The 18,748-nt window shown below is 35.5% G+C and overlaps 1 protein-coding gene across 1 annotated transcript in view; it reads left to right on the top strand.

Annotated features, from left to right (window-relative positions):
• Positions 1-18,748, top strand: part of MED12L (mediator complex subunit 12L) — a 187,307-nt gene that overhangs the window by 101,920 nt on the left and 66,639 nt on the right. The window lies entirely within an intron of this gene.

Here is an 18,748-nt window from a genome sequence, read left to right as displayed (position 1 = left end):
GAGCCCTTAATAACTATTATCTTCCATTCATCAGCCATTACCAGTTCATCACTTTCTTTTCACCCTATACCTTCTGGCGCTCTCCTTTTGTCTCTCATGTACCAAAGGGTCATTCTTTTATATAAATTTCAGTTCAATTTTAGCTTAAAACTTTTTAATACCATTCCTACCAATTTCTGAAGACTTCATAACCTTTGTATTCTTCATTAGATATCCATCTTTCCTTTTTCTTTTCAGCATTTTAGAGAGATCCAAGTTTGCCTCTTAGTTTCTCTATTTTTTTTTCTTGGTGTACAAAATATTCATGATAGCTCCTTCAGTATCTCATTTTATAGAAGTTCTCATTCTTCCCATATACTTTGCTCCTTCAATGTTTTAAGCCATAGGATCTGACTTATCTTATTTTCATAAGAATCCACTTTTCTGAAGTATTCAGGACTAATTCTTTTAGTTCCTTTTCCTCTGGTTATACTGAATTCAATGATAACATGATTGTTATTCCTCAAGGTACAAGTCAATTTGATTTTTCTTAACAAATCGATGAAAATTAGATTTAGGAAAGCAGATCACCTTGCTGTTTCTTCCACCATCTTCCATACAATGTTATCAGCAAGAGAGGACATACATTTGTTAGAGATCCAGCTTGACAGAATAAGATTCTTAGCAGATATCTGGATAACCACTGAGTCACAGTTATGCAGTGGTCAGAGTGCAGTACTGCAGGCTACATCTGCTGCCTGCCGGCTGCCTACAATTTTGCAGTTCAAATCTCTCCAGGCTCAAGGTTGACTCATCCTTCCGAGGTGGGTAAAATGAGGACCCAGATTGTTGGGGGGCAATATGCTGACTCTGTAAACCGCTTAGAAAGGGCTATAAAGCACTGTGAAGTGGTATATAAGTCTAAGCGCTATTGCTAATTGAATAATTGAAATCTCCCATTATCACTATCACATGACACAGACCTGTCATCTGACACAAGGCTTGATATGAATCTTTTGTGTGCCCAGATAGTCCATAATAATCTCCTTGGACAATGTCATTTTTTCTTCTTTCTCCATTTATCCTTATTCAAACTTTTAACAGAGTTTCCATGTGCTGATTCCTCATTTTTTTGCAAGTATATTTTCTTTATGTGGATAGTTCAAGACTATGCATCCATGATGTTTGACTGAGGTAATTTTGTATTTCTGAATCTTCAGTACTATGCTCAATTACACTAACTATTGTTGAAGCCAAGAAAATATCAGGGCAAAGACCATAAGAGAGCAACCCATGTGGATTCAAATCAATCTGGCAGACAGATCTTCTGGTCTCTGACTGAAAAGATTGTCCTCTGCACAGGGAGTGGAGAGAAGAATGCCCTAATTGGCCTAGCCCAGGGGTGGGCAAATGTGGCCCTTTTACAGTCTGTGGACTTCAACTCCAGGATTCCTGAGACAGCTTGGCTGTCTCAGGAATTCTGGGAGTTGAAGTCCACAGGTTGTAAAAGGGCCACATTTGCCCACCCCTGGCCTAGCCAAAAGAAGTCATGCCTTGTTCAGCCCACCCAGAGAAGGAATGTACAGAGAGTGAAAGGAGGGCAGGCTGCTCTTTCATTCCCTTCATGGAAGTGAACTTCTTCTCTGGGCGGGCCTAATGGGGGCTTTGATCAGCTAAGGAGTTTCCTCCTTTCCTGGATGGGCTGAATTTTCCTCATCCAGTGAAGGAGTTCTTTTCTGCACATGGAGTGAAAGAACTGTCTGTCCTCTTTGGCCTCCTTAATGACTGCAACTGGAAAAATGATGTGATTACATGGGTTTCTCATTTAACAACTGCAACAAACTATGACCCGATAATTCTAGCCTTGATTGTGGTAACTAAGTGAAGACTACCTGTGTTGACTTTTTATTATAACATTCATAGCCATTCTAGAAAATGATAGTTTGCATATAACAAAGCAAAATTCAAAATCTAATAGCTTAATTATTATTAGCATAAACACAAATTAATAAAGCTAACTAGTTTATTAGACCAAAGTAAAATCTGCATTATTTCAGTTGCTTTGCATTTAATTGCCAGAGCAGTGACCTTCCAAACAGAAGGAAGCTGTTTAAACTATAAGCAATGAGGCACCAATTTAGCAAGATTAGCTAATGTTGAAGGTTGACTACCTGTTGAAAGCAGAAGTAAGCCAGGGTTTTCCCCATAACAATAATACATTAAATACTTTCAGAGCTGGAATAATCGTGAACAAATGGCACAGAATATTTCTACTTCACCAGAGTAGATTCATGGTCAGCCTAGTGGACAGTGAGTCCCTTAATTATATTCTTGTCAGGCATGGTAGATCAGGATGACACTTGAAGTTCCAATGAAACCGATTTATTCTTACTCATGCCTATGCACAGGAATCTACTCAACTAATGGTTAACACTATTTTGCTGCTAGATATGGGTTAACTGTATTTAAGAAAGGTTGGACTCTTGTTTGTGGCTATGTAGAGATTCTAGGCTGATTCCTTTTTTTACTCCATCCCTTCTCCTACAATTCTATAGATTGTCATTCCAAGTTATACAAGTGTTAATATAGCCTGTCCCACAAATTATATCACAATTATGCTTTATTTTTTTCTTCCAATCACAAAGTGTACATAATTATAAAATTCATAACACAATTCATTATTATGAACTTCAAAACATGAAGTACATAACTGAGGAAGCAAAATTACTTTGTACACTCTACATAAATTGAAATTATGAAATAGATGTTTAAATATTTTGTTTAACAGTGAGTAAAAAGGAGAAGAACTAAAAAAGTAACAGGTGTATTAACTGTGGTATATAATTAATTTATGCATCTGTTATATTGATTTATTACCTGATAGTTAAGAATTATGTTTCATTGTTGCCTCAATTTGTGTGTTAGTATAGTATATAATAGTTTGGACAATATTTAGCAAATTAAAACAGGTAAAGTCCAAACTACAGTATCTTAACTCCATACTTCTGGTCTTGCTTACCCATGGTATGAATTGAGCATGATTAATTAAGTTTAGCACTGATAGACTTTAAATAAAGTAAATTTACTTTGGCAAATTGGTAAAATAGTCTACTTTGGAACTGCAACAACCACTTAAAACATTCCTCAGATTCCTGCTGCTATCCTGTTCAAGAAAGAGCTGCACCTGTCCAATGGTGCTGTGGCCTATCTGTCTATATAGCTTATTTTGAGAGAAATAGTTAACATAATTTTAGCCCTAAATAAGTAATTCTATACACAATTAGTAAGAAGTCCCAGCAATAGCTGGAGTGGAGGAAGTCTACACTGTTCTTTCCTCTATTTGTTCTTTATATTGAGTCCCTGACTATATATTTAATTTAACCCATTTTAATTTAGGATTACCAGAGAAAACTAACTGTATTGCTTTGTTCTACTGAACTTTTTCTAAAGCTAAGAAAATAAAATTGCCCTAATTCCCAAGAGGCACTTATGTCAGGACAGGCTGAAACTGTGCTGCCTTTTGTCTCCAGGCTGGATTTTTGTCTTTTTGTCAGACGCATGAGAAATATCACATAGCAATTAAAACAGTGAAAGAATTCCAAGAAAGTTTTGTACTTAAATGTATACCAGGTAGTTAATTAGGCTTGTAATTAAAATGTATAGAAGTTCACTGTATGTTATCAAAATACAGAGTACTATGTGTGTCTCTGGATTAGCTATCCTTTTCTTACCCTCTATTAGCTCTGCTAGAAGCCACAATATTTCAGACTAAAGGTAGTGCTAGATACATGCTCGAAATTTTGAGAAGATTTTGTGGGTGCCTATACAACAACTACCATGGTAGACTTTCTTATTCATAAAATGAATACCATGATGAAACAAAAAACACCCATTGATCAGAAAATTAAGCCTACTCTTTCAGCGATGGAGTCTAAAGGTTTTCCTACCAGTGACCAAAAAAACCAAAAAACCACTATGTGCTATGCTAGTGCTATGCAACTATTAAAAAGGAATATCCAAAAATGGCAGACAGAAAGACTTGGGGCCACGAAAGGAGACCAATCTTGCATTGGGGCAAGACCAAGGTTCAAAAGTTCATTGACTCCTTGTATTCAATAACACACTAATTTGGATGTCCCAGAGGTACTATTTGAAGATGCAACTAGATTTCCTTGTTTTTCTTTGAAGACATTTCCCTTCTTATCCAAGAAACTTCTTCAGCTCATAGTTTGGATCCTCTCCTGTTGTTTTGGCAAATTCTTTGTAAAGAAATTTATGCTGGGTTGCATATGAATCTTCTACTACATTGTCATGTACAGTCTGCTTCTTAGAAGAGAATATTTGTAGCTCAGGATAGAACTATATGGTCCTTAGTGCTTTGAGCTTGGTTGTTTTCTTGCAGATGTTCCATCTAGCACTTTGCTAGCAATGATGAAGTTACCTAATTGGGTAATCCAACATGTGCAAGAAAATAACAAGCCCAAGAACCACCAAGGCTCCTCAATACACTTTTTATCTGTAAACTAGGAACCTGTGTTTGTGTTTTTTAATTTACTGAAGCATTGTCTTTTAAAAGTTTCTGGCTGATGTAATTCTGCATGTGATCAAAATAAAGATATGTTGTATTATTTGTTAAATATTTATAATTAACAAATGTATATCCTACCTTGCTGTTTATACCAACAAGCAACGTGCTTAAAACTGTAGTATCAATATCAGTGAAAGATGAGATGGGCTCATTGTTGTATGCGTACTAAGTTAACATTCTATCTAGTGATTCTCCAGATAAGTTGGGATCAGAATTCCCAGGATACCCAATTAATGTGACTTTGCTAATTGGAAATTCTAAAAGTTGGATTTGGAGGGTGAAAAATTGTTCCAAGTCATCAGAAATGTTAGCCACTTTATCCTAAAGCAGTAAAAGCACCCTTCCACAACACATTAATGTAACACTAATTTTACATACATACTGGACTTCTATTTAAAGAACCTTATTGACTATCTCTAGGAAAGACAATTCTGTGCCTGAAACTTGCAGAACAATCAAGAAATAGAGTAAGACAATGCTGGGTTTAAGAAACAATATGAATGATAATTTTAATTGCAGTTTGTTGGGTTTTTTATTACGTTACCAACTGACTAGGTTTCCTTTTACATCAATCTGTAATCTTAAAGTTGTCAAGGTTGAGAAATACTGCTTTATATAAAATTGCATCAAAAGGAAATTTATGGACTAGTGATGTCCATTGTAAAATTCTTATAAAATTTGAAATGCATTATATTTAGAAGAATAACAGAGTTGGAAACATGGTAATAATGCCACATGATAAGATCAAGTAAACTACCACCACTGGCCCTATGGCTGTTTAGGGGACCACCTTATGATTCTTGGACCATGACCCATAGTATTCTTTTGATTTCTTCTTCCAAAGTCAAGACCCTCCAGTATTTCAAATCTTGGAATCTCTACTCATGCCTTCTTTCATTGGTCTTTTTTTTCTCCATTTAATTTCTAATTGTGAACCTAAGTAGAACAATTTTTGCTTAATGTCCTAGCATGCATCAAACTATGAATAAAAGAGATGAGATTATTTTCATTGCCCTCATAATTTTTTTTCTTGTGAATTGGATAACATTTCTATAAATACATTTTACTTTTTTAATGCAAATGGAACTTTTAGCTCTGTTTTCCAGACTTTAATAATTCAAAATTGAAAAGTGTAAGTTAGAACAAAAAAAAAATAAACATTTGTATCTGCATTATTTCAAGATAGTAAAAGAGAAACTAATGGATAAATAACATTGCATTTATTAAGTAATTAACCTACTGCAGGTACTGCTTTAGAAACAGCCTTCTATTTATATGTCTTCTATTTATACATAAAGGAGTCTGATATCTGAGGATTGCCTCAAGTAGACTATTTAATCTTCATATCATAGCAAATAGCATCTGACCCTCAATCTTAAAATGAAGTATTTATAATAAAAAGTTCTCATTATTCATTATCTTGGTTGCAAAAATAATCCATTCTTATTTCATCATTTCTATAGTTAATTTTTATTTAACTTAAATAAATGCCACTTAAAAAAATACTCAGAGACAAGCAGTAAACATAAGACAGCTTGTATTTAATCTAAGTTCCTCTTATTTCTCAGCTCCCATCTTCTTTAATCTGTCTGCTTAAAATAAGCAGACAGATTAAAGAGCTGCTCTATTCTGGAGCAAATTAACGTACAGACAAAATTAGTTCCAATAAATCATTACAAACTTGCCTTTAATCATTTGGCATTTCATAGCCTTTTCTGGGTTTTTCCTGGTGTAAATACATGCAGAATAAGTTGTGAGACTGTACTGGGCACTGTAATACCTTTATGAACTTAAAAACTATATTGTAGAGAACAACATGTCCTAAGTTGCCAAGTATCTTAGAAGTGGAATAAATCCAGAGAATACTGCATGCTATTACTTGCACAAGAAATTGTATAGTTGAGTGACTTCACTTTGTCCAGAGTTCCTTTAGGGTTGGGAGTGGAGGAAAGGCAATCATAATTAAAGAATGGAGACATTGAAAGATGACTTACATTTAACGGGGAAAGTTGTAGATGAAAGGAAATAAGAAAGTACAGGCTGAGAATGTTTAGAACTTGTGCACCATCCCTATGGTTCATCTCATATGTTCACTGTGAGTCAAAAATGCTTATTGACTCTCCACACATTCACGTAATTTTTGGCAACTAACAAGGAGATCTGTTCTCACAACCTTACTTGAAACCACAGAACAAACAAATAAGTTATAAAGAAAGACACTTGGTCTTTGGTTCTGCTTTTGAAGGAATCAACAAATGATGTTTACGTATTGAATAATTCTACATATTTAATAAGCCTGGCTATAAAGAACACTTAATTTGGTAAAAAAAATAATAATCCCAAAACAATGTACCTGCAACATTTGTAAAATTATTCAGAATCCATAACAGAAGCTTTACATCTTTACAAAAAAAGGGGAAATATTAAATATAAGTGAAGTAGGAAAATTTTAATATGTTACAGGATTTATTTATAAACTTTTTGAAAATTCAAATTACCTAACTTTCAGATAAATTTCCCATTCGAGCAGTTTACAGCACTGTCCTGTTTTTTTTTTTTTTTGTCTTTTATTCCCAGATATACTTTTTTTTTAATACAAAGAGTAAAAGCTTAGCAACTACACTTAGGGTATTTAAAAATGTGGAATGTTTATGGTAGTTTGTAGAGATTTCTAGTCTGACATGTGCTAGCATGATTTCAGAACTCCTTCTGTATCCCTAGTACAATTAAGAGACTTAAAATCCAATGTTGTTTTTCTTGAACAAGAGCAAGCAGTTCTAAAAGCATTCTTTCACTTTTTTTAAAAAAAAAATGGAACATACAAATTTTATAATAGAATGCTACTTTGCATTCTACTTTAAAGTAAAACAATTTTGAACTTTATCCTCTTTTACATATAGGGCAACTTATGTTAATTAATTCAGCAAAAATCAATATAGATTTCTACATTCAGAAACACTTTCCTTCTCATTAATTGCACTTCACTCCAAATTACGTTCCTTGTTGAACAAGAAGATCATGAAATAACACAAAATTCAATCACTGCCCATAGCATTCCCTATCTGAGAACTTTTAAACATTACCTGTCATTTTTCTTTCTTCATTTTCCTCCCACTGCGTCCAGGTTGCATTGTGTTCTTCCCCAAAACAACAACAACAAAAATCTTGTTAGCTTGAACCAGGGAAAAAAAAAAGAGATAAACATATATCCTGACTGGAAATATATAAAATCTCTTTGAATAAACTGGATTTGTTAATAAGAAGGGGCAGCATCTAAGCCTCGGTGAATGTCCTTTAGGTCTTCTATGCCTGAAATGTTCCAAATGGCTTCAGCAAGGAAAAGCTTGAGCAACTGGCTGATCAGTACCTGGGGATGACTCACAAACTAGTGTAGGTGAGATTTGGAAATTAGAACTATTTTTTCTGAGTCAAGAGTAAAATTAAAGTGACAGATGGCATAGGAAAAAAATGGGGAAAGTGTGTTTTACCAATATAAGGTTTTATGTAAAAGATGTTTACTTTTCATTTGAGATATGTGCAAGAAGCAGCAACACTGTTTAAAAAATAACCATTTTTTTCACAGAGAAAATAGTTCAAAGGGACAGAGGCAAAATAATTTATATGTGGTATGTTATCAGTGAACAAAGCAATTAACATTTTTATGCTGTCTTTTTGATAATTGTGCTGGGGTCATCTGAATGAGAGATAATGTTTAGACTAACTATAATTCAGAAGAGGCACAAATGCAAATAAAACAGTACCGGATTATTATTTTTACCTGCAAAGATTTGGGGGAAAAGTCTGAACTTGCCAAAGGCTGTCATTTTTTGCCAGTTGAGCTTTCCTAAGAAAAGAAACTTTGCATATGATAAACTTTGCCATTTACCAGAATGCAGATAGTCCTTATTTTAGCAAATGCAGTTGGGACAGGCAACTTGGTTGTTAAGTGAAATGGTCACTATGTGAACCTTTGATTGTGCTTATGATCTTAATTCAGCAAAGATTTTAAATGTGACGACTGGTTGTAAAGATATTTTCATCACTGTCATAATTGCAGTCACTAAACGGGCCAGTCTCTAATCGAGAACTACCTGCATAGTTTTGTAAAATCCAGAATGAAAGCATTTTCTAAAGTGCCTTTTACATCCTCTGCAATATGACGATCTATTTCTGCCTAAATGTTATTGTTATTTAACTAAAGCTACAGTTTCTTTCATGAAAATCATATTAAATTAGAGCTAACTGTATATTGCTTATAAATTGGTTTATTTTAATTTCTATTACCTTACATATTATTGTTATGTGCATTGTATTTGGCCTACAAGAGTCTTTTTAATTTCTTTGCTGCCATCTAGTGATTTATGGGACCCAGTGGCTCAGTGGTCGAGAGACTGAATCTTAGACCATTAAATGTCTATAGCTTGGCAGTTCAAGACCTGAGTGCTACAAGATGAAGTGAGCTCCTGTCACTTGTCCCAGCTCTTTCCAACTAAGCAGTTTGAAAACATATAAATGCAAGTTGATGAATAGGTACTTCATCAGAGGTGGGTTTCAGCAGGTTCTGACCAGTTCTGGAAAACCGGTAGCAGAAATTTTGAATAGTTCGGAGAACCGGTAGTAAAAATTCTGACTGGCCCCGCCCTCATCTATTCTCTGCCTCCCAAGTCCAAGGAAATGGAGATTTTACAGTATCCTTCCTCTGCCACACCCACCAAGCCACGCCCACCAAGCCATGCCATGCCACGCCCACCAAGCCACACTCACAGAACCGGTAGTAAAAATTTTTGAAACCCACCACTGTATTGCATATAAGCATATGGGAAGGTAACAGCATTCCATGTTTCTCCGTATATTCTATGCTCTGGTATGATGTCATGCTGGGCAACCTGACTCCCTAAAGTTGGTTACGAAAGCAGAGTAAAACCCTCAAGGACCTTTACATTTACTTTTTCTACATCTAGTGATTATCCCAATTTTTGCAGCCCAGACTAATATTATGGAAACATAGACACAACATATAGTTGAATTTGTATATTCGAAACAGTTTAATGGGTTAACACAGCTATTGTACTGAGGTAGTTGAAATTGAGCTTTGGTTTGCTTCTAACATAGGCCCCATGGCTCAGGACCTGGGTACTTGCGGGACCGCCTACTACCACCAATAGCCTCCCACCGGCCGGTACGCTCCCACAGAGAGGAGCTCCTCTGGGTGCTGTCGGCCAAACAATGCCGACTGGCGGCCCCCAGGGGGAGAGCCTTCTCTGTGGGGGCACCTACTATCTGGAACGAGCTCCCCCCGGAGATATGGAGGATCCCGGATCTGCGCACCTTCCGCCATGCCTTAAAGACCTTTTTATTTCATCAGGCAGGCCTGGCCTAATTTTCTCCCTCTTTTATAAAAGATTTTTAATTTTTTAATATTTTATAGTATTTTATATATTTAAATTTTAAAATTGGTTTTAAATTGATTGGGGTTTTAATTTGTCTGGGCCAAAACTATTTAATTTGATTTTAATTCCACTTTTAAATTTTGTATGTATGTATTTTATTGTTTGGCTGTGCACTGCCCTGAGTCCTTCGGGAGTAGGGCGGTATAGAAATAAAATAAAATAAATAAATAAAAATAAATTTGTTTGCCAACTCACAAGGCTTGTTAAACTCAGTCAGCAGGTAATGGAAAAATCCCATGACAATAACAAATAACAAAAATAATGCCAAATACAAAGGAGATAGTTGAAAATCTATATGGGGTATTATTTCATTTCTATTACAAGTGGATTAGCAAGAATTCTGTAATAAATAATGGCATGGGAGTGAACAGGGAAGAGATATTATCCAGTTTAGAGGTAATAGTTAAAAACCAATGTGTTGGTTTTTGCATGTGTTGGGTGAAAAGCCAGACAAACTTGTATCATGATGGCATTCTCAGCCTCTAAACAGTAGAAGTTCAAAGTCTTTCAGTAGAAAATACAAGGTTGCAATGAGTGATTTGTGATATCAATTGCTCATTAACACGATAGTCTTTATTTTGCATTTTAAAATCTTGTTTGTTACTTACAAGTTATTTAAAAATATGTTTGCAAGAATTAATGTTCAGATCAGTTAAAACCCAGATGTGAAACTGCAACCTGGGCAACTGGAGAAGGGACACGGGTTCCATCAATCAGCCGTGTCCACTATCTTGATTTTTTTTGACACACACCCCTCCCCAATCATATAATCCTGCAAACCTCCTCCACTCTTGGAATGCGTTCCTTAACAAAGTGTGTAAAAGCTGGTGTGGCCACTGAGCCATTTGAGACCAGTGCCAGCACAAGGTGCCTCTAGGCGACATTGACTGATGACTCCACATCCTGCTGATGTAAAGATTAACACTTTGTAATGATTCAGATGAAGACGTGGTGCTGATATTGCCTAGATTTTGGCACGCTAAGCCAGTGCCTGCTCAGCTTTGGCCTAAAAATGACCTTGCGTGTGACAAAATGTTTAGATTTTATAATTGTAACAATATTAAAGGGATTTATTACAAGTTTGTTTGGAGTACTTGTCCTCGTTTTCATAGTTCCTTTATTTATCATCAACTTATTTTTTTTCTCTCTCTTTCTGAAATAGAACTCTCACTTAGTTTTTAAACCCTACCACTGTTGACTCCATCAGTCTATCATTTACGTTCTCAAGTTGTATAAACTTCACATTTGTTTTTGCAGGACAAAATACTTTAGTCATTCAACTTCTCCTGCAGTTTTACTCTTTGATTCTTTTACATTCTAAATGAGATTTATTTGTTCCTAGCAGGAATGATTACAGGTAATACTTGACTTAACAATTATTCGTTTAGTGACTGTTCAAAGCTACATTAGCACTGAAAAAAGTGACTTATGACTGGTTTTCACTTTTACCACTGTTGCAGCCTCGTCATGGTCACATGGTCAAAATTCAGACATTTTCAACTGTTAACTGTTTATGATGATTACAGTGTCCTAGGGTCATGTGATCACCTTTTGTGATCTTCTAATAAGCAAAGTCAATTGTTACTAACTTAATAACTGCAGTGATTCAAGAAAGTCATAAAATGGGGCAAAACTCACTTAACAAGTGTCTCACTTAGTAACAGAAATTTTGGGCCCAATTGTGGTCATAAGTCGAGAATACCTGTGCTGTTATGCATTATGGTTTGCTAGCATATATTTACAAGGTATCCTTCATACGCTCATCATATGGGATTGGTCCTCCTTATGGGTCTTTTGGTTGTGTCTTCAAGGTTGCATTAAATTGAGGATTTCCAATCTCCTAATATAAAATCAACAATAGATGAGATAATTGATATTCAGCCAACCCTTTCAACCCTTTCAATGTAACCTGAAATTGAAGGTTTCTGCCATTGCCTGGACATTGTAGGACATCTGTTCACATTGTAGGACATCTGCTCACAACAACTTGCTTCCAGAAGTTGTGAGTGCTCCAATACTGGAAGTTTTTAAGAAGAGATGGGACAACCATTTGTCTGAAATGGTATAGGGTTTTCTGCCTAAGCAGGGCATTGGACTTGAAGACTTCCAAGGTTGTTATTCTATTCTATTCTACATTAGCAAAGGCCACTGCTAGCATTTACAGGGATAGCGTCAAATCCATGTAAGGTGTAGGTAACACATAATTCTAATTCAGTGGCTACATAACTTGCCTTCTTCTATCACTCATTATTCAGCAATATCCTCTTCCTTTCTTAGTCATGCTGTTCTAGGAGTTATTCATAATTAATATTTGAGCATGTATTAATACATAGGCCTCATGGTATTTGTCAATAATTTTTCATTATATTCCTTCTCGAAACACCAACTCTCTTCAATTATCCTTTCAGATTTCTGAAATCTTTAGAGGTCTGAATAATGCATATTAGGTACAGTGCAAGTGATGTACTGAAGTTTCATGGTTCACAAGATACCTAGTTTGTTTACAATAATTTCTGTTTTGATGGTAATATGTTTCAGCACAAGATTATCTTCATGCTGATAATGGGAATTAAAAGTTCATATTTGGTACTTTTGCATTTATTTGAATAGGCATCTGCTTGCCAGGATTGTTTCTGATTACATAACCACACTGCTATTGGAATTTGAGTTAATACTCATGAACAAACAATTATACAAAATAAATTCACAGCTTTATTGTTCAGATACCTTGATGATACCTTGGAGAGAAATTATAGTATAAAGAAGACTTATAGTTTTAATAAATTCTTTAAGGAAAGACTTACTGTAGCACATCAGTTTTTTTTATAAAAATGCAAAAGAACTACAGGCATTCCTCAACTTACGACCACAATTGGGAGCAGAATTCATGTTCTAAGCAAGGCAGATGTTAAGTGAGCCACACCTGATTTACACCTTTTTTTTGCCACCATTGTTGTTAAATGAATCACTGCAGTTGCTAAATAAATTATGCTGCAATGGGCTTACTTCATTGATTGTTTATCAGAAGGCAGCTGGGAAGTTCACAAATGATAATAATATGACCCTGGGATGCTGCAACTGTTATGAATACATGCTAGTTGCCAAGCGTCCAAAATTTAAACACTTGATCGTTGTAATGAGGACCAGTTGTAAATCATTGTATTAGTGCTGTTGTAATTTTGAACAGTTGTAAGTCAAAGGCTATCTCTATATAGCCTGAATATTATATGAATAAGACTTTTTCTCAATTTTCTCAATTTTGTGTGAGATATATAATATAAAGGCTATTCTTACAGGAAGGATAATTTAAAGGAGTTATATCAAGAATTTTTGAAATGGTAAGACATGGAAAGGGCAAATGATGATAATGATCAAAAGAACAACTGAAAAGAGTTGAGTCTGTATAAATGTACTATAAAACGATATTGTATACCAGTGATGGCTAACCTTTTTGCCATCGCATGCCAGGAGATGGGGGGCGGGGGAGGGTTGTGCGCGCACATGCCCACGCGCATGCGCACGCAACCCCACCCATCCCCGCTCCTGGCACATGATGGCCTCGTAGGCCCGTTTTTCTTTCTTACTTTTTTTTGCTGACCCCAGCCTCCAGAACCTCGCTAGGAGTCTCTAGGAGCCTCTCTAGGAGTCTCTGGAGGCTGGGGACAGAAAAAAAGTCACTTCCTGTCCCACCGGGAGTCGGGAAATGGGCCTTTCAGCCTCCGTAGGGCTTCTAAGGGAGTGGGAAAGGCTGTTTTCGCCCTTCCCAGATGCATAGAAAGGATCTGGATCCAGGTAAGAAAAAAAACGGGCCTTCCCCACACACCCCCAGGCCCTCCAGAGGCAGGAAACAGTCTGTTTCCCTACTTCTGATGGGCCCAGAAAGCCCGAAAATCAGCTGGCCGGCACATGCATGCGCCCCAGAGCTGAGCTGGCGTGCCCACTAATATGGCTCCGCGCGCCACCTGTGGCACGTATGCCATACGTTCGCCATCACGGTTGTATACTTTATGCTAGTATATTTTGTAGACTGCAATACATCTAAAAATCATAGAACTGGAAGAATGCTCAATTATTGTCCCAAAGGTGCTTTTTTCAGGAGGCAATCTTTGGGACAACCATGACCTGGATAACTAAAAATCTCTACAGACTCTCAATTATCGTATAGTTCAATTCCCATTAATACAGGTAGTCCTTGACTTACGATCACGATTGAGCCCATCATTTCTATTGTTAAGTGAGACAATTGTTTAGTGAGCTTTGCTCCATTTTATGACCTTTCCGCCCTGAGTCTTCGGAGAGGGGCGGCATATAAATTGAATTAATTAAATTAAATTAAATTAAATTTCTTGCCAAATTTGTTAAGTGAATCACTGCAGTTGATAAATTGGTTAAACAATTGTCAAGTGAATCTGGCTTCCCCATTGATTTTGCTTGTTAGAACTTTGAAAAACGGGATCACATGACTTTGGGACACAGCAACGGCCATAAGTATGAATCATTTGCCAAGCATCTGGATTTTGATCACATGATCATGAGGATGCTACAAGGGTCGTAAGTGTGAAAAATGGTCGTAAGTCCCTTTTTTCAGTGTCTCTGTAACTGTGAATGGTCATTAAATGAACTATTGTAAGTCTAGCACTACCTGTATAAGAAAGCCACTGCTCAGAACCCCTTAGGACTGATTCTAGCCTGTGTTTGAAAACTTTTAGTGATAGAGAGTCCATCATCTTCTGAAGCAATTTATTCTATTGCGAAATAGGTCCTACCATCTGGAATTTTTGTGTGCACTCAGCATACTTTTTGGTTGTAATTTGAATTAATTGGTGTGCAATACTTAAGTTATGCAATGGAGAGGCATACACCGTGGGAATGACCAACTAGATTGAGGTTTTACTCTAGCTTCAAAGAAAAAAGTACAAACAGCGTGCATTCTTGCAAATATAAAAACAAGAACTTGGTGAAAGGAACAGGAATGAAAGAGAATAAAGTGCCTCACCCCTTGTTCTTGCCAAAGCTCTGGAGGCAAAAGATGATTTATTTTTTCCTTCACAACAAACCAAAGATAGTACTGCTTTTTAAAAGGAAGGAAACCTTTTTGCAGGGTTTGAAACTGACACCATCTAAAAATAGAGCAAAAGACATGTTTTCCCTGATTATTTTTGGATTTAGAACCTTCCTCCTAACATCAGAATTTTGATTTTTTTTTCATTTTATAATAAATGCCCCAGAATTCTGAGATTTCTTGAAAAGAATGAAAGAAATAAAAAAGCTTAACTAACAGCATAATCTGTTTTGGTTTTTAGTGCTAAATTGATTTTTAACTCATAAATGTGCAATAATATTTCTGATAATGAATTAGATTATGCCTCAATTTATCTGTGAAGCTGTTTGTTGTAAATACAATATGACTGCCATTCTGAAAAGCTGATTTAGTGAACTTAAGCAGATACGTGAATAGATCTCTGCATGGCTTTAAATCTTTTCTAAAGAGCACAATGTTCTTTAAATAATAACAACAATATAATAACAGTAACAACAACGATAATAATAATATACTATTTGTCGTTTCACTATTGAAGTTGAAATTTCAATAAAATAAAAATGTTATCTCTTATCAGCATGATATATTGCAATGGTAGAAGGTAACTTCTAAGAAGAGTTTGCTTTTCTTTTCCTGGAACAATGGTTTTCAAAGATTGATTGTCTGTCAAACTAATGAGACTAATTGTCCTTAATTTTCACTCATTAGGATCTCCGATAATGGAGACCTCATTCTAAATTGCAGCTGCTTAGGTTTGCAGAACATGACCATAGATTTTGGCTTAATGTGCAAGATACCACTTGTTAATATTATGCCAGGTATATTACTAAGCAGAATTCATCAAATAGGAGCATGAATGTTTTGATCTGAAATGATTAGATGTACATATTAAGTTACACAATCCATTGAAAGTATCAAATGCAGTGCAAAATGGAGAAGGCAAATAATAACAAATGTATTTGAAAATTATATTTCTAATTAGAAAATTAGAAAACAAAAGTTTAGTTATTTGTTTTTGTTTTATAAAATAAATTATAATTATATAATTATAAAACACATTGTGCTGTATTTTAAATACACTGCAAAGTTCTCCATAGCTTCAAAGGTCTAAAAATACTTGCAGAAAAATTGGAACACATACTAAAGACTTTTTCAAAAAGGCTTCTTTCAAAATGCATAGTACAGTACAAAGTACTTAAATATAAGATGGCCTGATACAGAAATAGAGAATAATTCAGTAATTTATTATAGATATATTTCTGAAGGATGAATATTCAAATGTCATATTGACAGAAGTGTAAAAAGGCTATTAACATTTGTGAACAGATGTTTACCATCTTCTGGTGAGTACAGATTTAGTTTGGAGATGTCAAAAGTTATCATTCTAATGGTAAGACCACGCTTGAAATATTGCATCCAGTTTTGGTTGCTACACTATAAAAAAAGATGCTGAGATTCTAGAACACGGGTTCCCAAGCCATGGGTCATGGCCTATTCTAGGTTGTTAGCATGGAACCATCTCTCTCCTACTGCCCTATCACAAAGCTGGATATATTGGGAAACTCTGCTGTAGAAAGAGTGCAGAGAACTATAATAAAGTGAAGAAGAGGGAGCCAACCTATTCTTCAAAGCACTGAAGGCAGGACAAATGGATGGAAACTAAGCAAGGAGAAAGCCAATCTAGAAATAATTAATAGATAGAATAATTAATCCCTGGATTGGCTTGTCTTCAAAAACTGTGGGTGCTCCATCATTGAAGATTTTTAAGAAGAGATTGGATAGCCATTCATCTGAAATGGTATAGGATTAAGCAGGGGATTGGTCTAGAAGATCTCCAAGCTCTAGCTCTGTTATTCTGTTATATCTGCTGTCCTTTTAATCTGGTCCCTCATTTAAGGTCAGTCTTTTTATCTTCCAGTAAAAACAACCAGAACAATCTTTCTACTTACAAACCATTCTTGCAGTTAACAACAGCCACACCTTCTATGGTCACAGATTATATTCTAGATGTTTGGCAACCAGTTCACCTTTATAACCATTTACCACATCCTGCAGTCACCTGGCCACAATTTGCAACATTTTTGGCTGATTCCCAGCATTCATTTCTAGTTTCCAGCAAAAAAATGCATTGGAGAAAACGGATTTACTTAATGACTGCAGCATTTCATTTAATGACCATTATTAAAAATGCAGCTGTAATTTTGATGTTGGTCTCTTGGTGCTTCAGTTTATGGCTGCAATGATTTATGACCATAATTCCAGGCTCTGTTATCATTGTAAATTGAGGATTATCTTTAATACAGATTCCATACGGCGCCTTTCAGTAAAATAGAAGTTATGTTACATTAAACCCCAAATTCCCACCTACGGTAGACATTGCTAAGAATTTTTGAAGTGGTAGTGGTATTGCTGTTATAATTTTCTATGTTTTTGTTTACTTGAATATATTGTAATCTCTCTTAAACAGAAGATTATTTTTGAGAAAACTTGCATTGGATTATCCTCTAAATTTAATATGTAGGCCAGACATAACACTTATTTATGTCAAAATTATGCATTTTATATTGTTTAAAGCAGATTTATTTATAATAGGAAAAAACCCAATAATTGTACTTTGTTATCTATCTGATCACTCTGATTAAGAATGCATATGATGATGATAATTATTAGCCTTTCTCCCACTAATCTTTATGGAAATAAGAAATGGATTTGTATCAGTTTGTAATTACTAGTTTCTAGACATTTCTTTAGGCTTCATCTAAAGCTTGAAGCACTTCAAGGCTATGTACATAGCATTAAAAAGTATAATAAAGCAGATAAAATCAGTAAAAATAATAAAGGGGAATGATGACAACTAAAAACAACCTCCCAAAAATACTATTCAAGGAAAGCCAAATGTTTTTTTCAAGGGAGGGGAGAGAAGAGCTTTACAGAGTGGAAACTCATCCCAAATTGAAGGGTGGTTATTGAAAAAAGCCCTCATGGTGTATGCATAACCTTAAGGGCCAGGAATGCTTATAGCAAGTCAAAATGACTCCTCTCAAAAAAAAAAAAAAAAAAAAAAAACATTGGGACTTATTGGTATGGGTAAAGATAGCCTTTTATGTAATCTGGATCAAGTTCATTGCAACATTAAAGATTAAAATCATAATCATTTTAGAAATGCAATATTACCAATCAGGCACATCTTGGGCAATAGCAGAAATACATACAGACTGTTTCCAAAATAGAATTGAGAAGAATCAGAATATGTATCTATTTCCAACATTTATTTAGTTCACTCAGAAACACCATTCTCTAGATGGTTTACATAATATCATAAGACGTAATGCAATGTGTACTAATACAGAATAGTAGGACAATTATTTTTTAAAAGCTTGGGAGAATACTGAAATATTTATCTGCTACCAAAATGATTACATTAAAAAAAATCCCAGTCAAAATCCCATTTAATATGAATGAATTGGTACTAACCAAAATGGCCAAAGAAAATACACAGCCTAAAGCAGGAGTGTCAAATTCAAGGCACGTGGGCCAGATCCGGCCCATGGGGTGTTTAGATCTGGTCCGTAGGGCCACCCTGTAAACAGCGAAGGAGTGGCCTGCTGTGCCTCTGCCAGCGAAAACAGAGCTCAGGTGGGCTGCATATGGCAAAGAGTTGCAAGAGACCATCACAGCCAAAAACAGAGC

This window comes from Pituophis catenifer, unplaced genomic scaffold (genome assembly GCF_029215685.1).
Source record: "Pituophis catenifer annectens isolate HBS135680 unplaced genomic scaffold, rPitCat1.0.hap2 SCAF_6, whole genome shotgun sequence".
NCBI lineage: Eukaryota > Metazoa > Chordata > Lepidosauria > Squamata > Colubridae > Pituophis > Pituophis catenifer.
Note: the sequence above shows the minus strand (reverse complement) of the source record. Positions and strands in the feature narration are given on the sequence as shown.